Genomic DNA, 6157 nt, shown 5'->3' on the forward strand with positions numbered 1-6157 from the left:
GTGCAAGGTTTCTGCCTAGAGTTGCTCTTTATCGCACGCGTAATGCGAAGACGTGGGACCGTTCCCACGGTTGGCAAGCTGTTCTTTCATCGACTTTCACTGCCATTAATTCATCATTTTTTAAATTCAATTAGTACAAATAATTTCCCCTATGTTTTCCTTGGCGCCTTTGTTTGTTGGCTTCTCATGGTATGATAAATAAAAATCGGGCCCCTCGGTTAACCCCCTTCTCGTTCTTACATAACGAGGGTCTCGAATACGGCAACATTGAAGCATTTAGGTATCGCGTGCGGGTTTATGGTTCAGTTGCCTTCACACGGAAACATCACGTACTTGTGACGCCTGCGACGGAAAGGACGTTCCACATCCGCCGCCAAGGTTTCTGAGTGGTGGCGCTGCCTAACACTCCCAAGGTTAGTTCTAGTAGTAACACATACATACCCAAGAAAGTGGATGGGGAAACCGCGCCGCGGTAGCTCAAATGGTTAGAGCATCGCACGCGTGATGCGAAGACGTGGGATCATTCCCCACCTGCGGCAAGTTGTTTTTTCATCCACTTTCACTGCCATTAATTTATCATTTCTTTAATTCAATTAGTAAGTAAAAGTAATTTCCCCTGTGTTTTCCTTGGCATCTTTGTTTGTTGGCTTCTTATGACATACTAATAAAGGGGGCCCCTCGGTTAACCCCATTTCTTCTCGTTTATTACATAACGAGGGTCTCGAATCCGGCAACATTGATGCCTTTAGGTATCATGTGCGGGTCTATTGTCCAGTTGCCTTCACCCAGAAAGATCACGTACTCGTAACGCCTGCGGCAGAAAGGATGTTTCACATCCGCCACCAAGGTTTGTGAGTGGTGGCGCTGGCTAACACTCCCAAGGTTAGTTCTAGTAGTAACACACATACCCAAGAAAGTGGATGCGGTGACCGCGCCGCGGTAGCTCAATTAGAACATCGCACGCGTAATGCGAAGACGTGTAATCGTCCGCCATCTTTTTCTTAGTGTCTTTGTTGACTTCTCATGATATTATCTATACGAATAAATATGTATGTAAAGTTTGATATGAAGAAATGTGGAAGGTGATTACCCAGAAAGCAAATTATTCTGATGATAAATTATCCTACAAAATGCCTACATTATGAATATGTAAAAGCTGGAATAGATTTTCTGCAGTGTACACTGATCGAATTGCGAAAGCTGCATATTCAAGGCTGTTAAGTTACGTTGACCCTCTGCTCACGCTCATACGTGTGTTTTAGTGTTTATGAGACTAACGTATCCTCTGTATTTTTATTAACAGATTTGCTGTACGTTGCATGGTATTGTAATGCCACTACCGCTGTTTTGTACAAAGATAGCTGCGGGCCTTTTTAACGCCGCCTCTACGAAGAGCAGTTTTTACCTACAACTTCCTTTATCACTGTGATGATGAAAAATAAACATTATTAATATTATTATTATTATTATTATTATTATTCCTTTATTGATGCTCCATTGATGCAGGCTGGCAAAACTCCTTTTTTTGCTTTTTGATCAAAAAAAGCTAAGCTGCTGCCAGCCCATCAGATAGCAGGTAACGAAGTTCTGTCTTGACTGCCTAGGCAGTATTTGCTCCTCCATGGCTCGCCAGACGTTTCATTTGGAAAAAAAGATAATACATCGAAGTCGCATCTATGGCACATTCTTGTAGCATCTAACCAATCTATTGCGGGCATTTTTATCGTTTGCAAGATTCCAAATTTTCCAGCTGTTCCGGTGTCTCCAGGGGAAACGTGACCTCTCTGCACTCAAGTATTGGTTCTATCGTAGTCATCTTCTTCAGTATTTTCATTCTGATTTTTGAATGAATGCTAGCTCCTTCAAGATCTGACGTCGGTCAGCTGTAAAAAAAATGTATACAGACATTAGAACTTTAAAACCGTGCACTCCCATACATTGTTGCACTTCAAAGCACATTACAAGATATCACTGCATTCTGCCTCATCAACTGAGTTGCCATAGCCACTGAGATTATGAAAGTAAAGTACGAAGCCTCAGTTATTAAAGGGCCGCTAAAGAGAGAAAATGATTTCACCTGTCTAGTAAATTATCCTACTAAAATACCAAGAGCTACTCTTATTCACAGATAGCCAGGAAAGCTGCAAAAGCAAAATACAGCTGGCACAAGAGGTATTCACAGCATCTGATAGTTAATAGTTTATCAGTGCAAGTAGACTACATTGCATCCTAAAGCATATAAAGATCTAATTTGGCAAGTTTCGCAAACTTTTACTCCGCCAACGAAGCCCAAATACATAAAGAAGGGTACTTTGTTATCTGTGACATTGTAGTAAGGTACAGTGAGCATGTTCTGCCGGGAAATTCAGAAAATGTAACTTTGACCTTAACTTTCTGTTCAACCTGCCTACTTTCGGAATAAGTAAACACAGTTTTGGAATATTATTCAGTCAGTCCAAACGTATTTGGTGTGCCTTTATTGTCCCTTGAAGGAGGATATTTTGTTACATGCAGCAAAACAACACAATTGCCACGTAAGCAATTATAAGCATTAATTTCAACATACCAGACATCAGTGGAGTTCAAATGTGGAAATCATGCATGGATATGTTCTGTCATTAGTGTAGCCCTGACAATCTCCGCTGAAGTTCTCAATCTTAGCGACATTCAGCTTAATCCGAAGAGCTATAATATAGCAGGCACAAATACACATATTAGATATATTGTAGCGCCACCAGAAACAACAAAACAGTTGAAATTGATGTAATCTTCCTCAGGCTGTTTTGTTCATTTGTTGAAAATATGATTGCAAGTGCAGCAAATGAAGGCTAAAGTGCATTTTACTTAATAGTTTACCCGAACTTCAGCGTTGCTGCACTGTATGAATTTTAAAGGGACCCTGAAACTATTTTGACGATTTTGTACAAACGTACGGAGTCGTTAGAGTAGGTCCTTCTGATCATTAACTGATGCATCTAAGTGCTCTGCGTAAAGCGTGTAATTTATCATAAGGTTTAAAAATGTACATCGCAGCCGATCGCAGCACGCTGCTCGGCTGAATTTTAAGCCGCCCCTATCCATTTGACGTCATTTGCCTCACTGACGTTAGTAGGGCGAGCTATTCGATTGGCTTTCCAGGGCGCGTCATCAATAAGTTTTCCAACTTCATAGTGAACAAATGTTGTTCGTAATAATTTAAATGTAGGTAATTTGTTTCTATAAAAATAAAGTAACAGAAAGAAAATACACAAGAACCATTTCTCACTACACTTCAGCACTTCCGGCGTGGTCTGCTTGAGTTACAATGTGCTCCAGTTCGACGAGAGCTCCGCGGTCAGAGTCGGTATCAGTCTTTTCACGAGCACCATGATTCGGCTTTGTTACGTTGTGGGCTGCAAACGTACTGACTGGCAATATGTCAAGCTTCGACGTCGTGTCCCTCTGCAAGGCAGCAGACGAGCAGACTGGCTGCAGCGCATCGGACTGTCGCTATCCGGTCGGCGCCAGGATTTGCGCGTTTGCAGCCGTCACTTTACACCGGCGGATTACTTCGACAATAGCGTTTCTTGAGTCCGGTATTTAGGTAAACGCAAGTTGAAGGGGTTGGGCCTGGCCGTTTGACCGTGACGTTTCACGGGATGTGCAGAAGCGCAAATGTGAATGGTCTGCGCGGTGAAGCCACCTAGTGGCACAGAGAGCGTAGAAAAGGCTTTAGGTGCGTTGCAGGGATGGGGATATTTCCATCTGTGTTGCTAAAAGTTACTGACGTAGCGCTTTCGTCAGCAGCTTCGTTGCCTTTTATACCTTTGTGACCAGCATACGACAATCACTTGATTGCACATATATAGGGAGCACAACAGACAGTACAGCTCACGAAAAACTGAGTTGCTAATATTGGGCTAGGTATAGGTACCTAGTCATCTTGGAATTGCAGGCACTCATGCTGTAGATGGTTTAGCACGCCAGTAAGAAGGATGAAATTTCGTTTCTCCCATTGTCAAAAAGGAATGCGCGTCGCGCTATTAGCAAAATGTTCGCCCGAATTACAAAACAGACTTGGTTTAATAAAGGACACAATGTTCAACATTATTCAAGATAGATCTATTTGTGGAGTTCACCATACCGATCAAGGTCAACCGCGCTAAGAAGCAATAATACATAGTGCTTAATACAAGTGCTTTTTGTACAGCATGGGAAAAGGTATCAGCCCAATTCCTTCCTATAAAAATCCGATACAGGGCCCTTCTCTTTCACAGTAACAAGAATTCAACCAGCCATTAGAATTGTTCAAGAAAAATACATATTCTTGATAGCAGAACCCTGTCGCTGGAAAAACTCTTCGGTGCGTGGCCACAGAAACATCTCAAATACGGGCATACGTGCGTGTGTACAGTTTCTTGATGAAACGAGAATTGCAGAAAATTATTAGAGATTCAACCCCTTTCTTCCCAGTGTTGCGAATTCCCGACATACTGAATAACCATCAACCCTACAGTAAAGCACAATCATTGCGGACTGGTTTTCGTCGTACTTTGTTCTCCATAGATATCGACTTCGATGAAAAGTTTCGATCACCACTGCCGGACAAGAATCTGAATTAGAAGCGAGTGCTCATGGAGACAACTATGGTGGCACGTGCAATTGAACGATTTGTCGGTCTTGTCTACTCATGTACATCGTGGAAAGAAAGCGTAGGAGATGGCCCAGCTCACCCATGTCAGTTCGAGAGAGTGCAGCAGAAGTCACGTGGTGTTTTTCGCAAAGGAGCACTGGAACTGGTGTGCGAAACATAAACGGTGCCATAGTAACCGCACTCCTGAAGCTCTCGCTGCTTGTCTCGGCCTCTGAAAAGTGAGATAGGATGTTTCGGCCCGTGTCTTTCTCGTAGCACATTTTGTTCGCGAGAGAAGCTGACTTTCGATCGTGGTGTGTAAGTTTGAAAGTTGTGTTTTCGGTCTGTGCGTGCGAGTGTCATCGAGCAACAGAAACACTCAAGCAATATGTTGCAACAGAACTGCTTGTTGGCCCAGTTGGTGCTTGCTAAAAGACATGTTTTTTTCCGCAAGTTAAAACACACACAAAAGGAAGACACATAAAGACAACACCACCCGTGTTGTCTTTATGTGTCTTCGTTTTGTGTGTGCTTTAACTTTCGGCAAAAAACGTGACTCATGCAATAGCGGCGCGGGTCTTTGTCGTCCTCTTCAACGTACCACGGAAATGCACTGGAGCGCGTTTGCTTCACTAAAACTGCTACAGAAATTTCGTAGGCTCAGTTTTGACGCGCGTCATCAGCACGCACATCCGGCGGCTCACAGCAATGCAAGTTCAAAGCTAGTGCTTATCTGCACCGGCGAGCTGATTGGAGGCGCAAAGGGAGATGGCACATCAACGTGACTGCACTACCGGCTTCAAAAACGTGTCGTCGGAGCCTCTTGTATTTTTTTTTTCTTTGCTCCATGACTTGTGTAGAAAATGAGACTGGTGGTAAAATAAATTGGTTGCTGTTCTCGGGCACCTCAAGATTTGTTTTTGCCTCTATAAACCTTCCAGAATGTTGTCTTAGCCGTGGAATGAATAGATTTTCTCTAGGTCGCAAATTGGTGGCATCGACCATTCGCGCCTAATTTCGTGCTCCCGCTGTTAGGTAGCGCTGGATACCTGAAACGTAAACAAATACAATATGGGCGCGATCTAGCTGCGCTGGTGGAATGAGGTGAGCATGAAGACCCTTGATACCTGTTGATGGGATGCTGGCGTTGCTATGAATCTTCAGCCTTATGATGCAGCACTCAATGTGTGGCCGTGCGTCGCGGTCGCACGCTTTGTTTATTTGTGAATGTGGGGGCATAGCTTCGAGATGGGTTTCAACTAACCGCAAGGTGATTCCCTCGATTCATACAAGGGTGCACAAAATTGTAGATTTTCTGGTATCAAGTCGGCTGAGAACACGAATTCCACCGGAAGGTGATACTGCTAATATGAGCCTCAGCGGCGATGGTCAGAAGAACTATTGATACAGGCTTCAAGAGACGACGTCTCAAATAATCCTCATCACTATGCAATGAGGGCGAGGAAGACAAAGTACGGTCGCTACGAATGTGTGCCTCTTCGCAATAGAAATGGTAGTGTGGACAAAGACACCCTGTAATTGGAT

At 43.5% G+C, this 6157-nt stretch overlaps 1 non-coding gene across 1 annotated transcript; it reads left to right on the forward strand.

Moving 5' to 3' along the window:
* Positions 1-466: 466 nt before the first annotated feature.
* TRNAT-CGU (transfer RNA threonine (anticodon CGU)) lies at positions 467-539 on the forward strand. The gene has a single exon. It is a non-coding gene; the product is annotated as a tRNA-Thr (tRNA).
* The last annotated feature ends 5618 nt before the right edge of the window (positions 540-6157 follow it).

This window comes from Dermacentor andersoni, chromosome 4 (genome assembly GCF_023375885.2).
Source record: "Dermacentor andersoni chromosome 4, qqDerAnde1_hic_scaffold, whole genome shotgun sequence".
Classification (NCBI taxonomy): Eukaryota; Metazoa; Arthropoda; class Arachnida; order Ixodida; family Ixodidae; genus Dermacentor; species Dermacentor andersoni.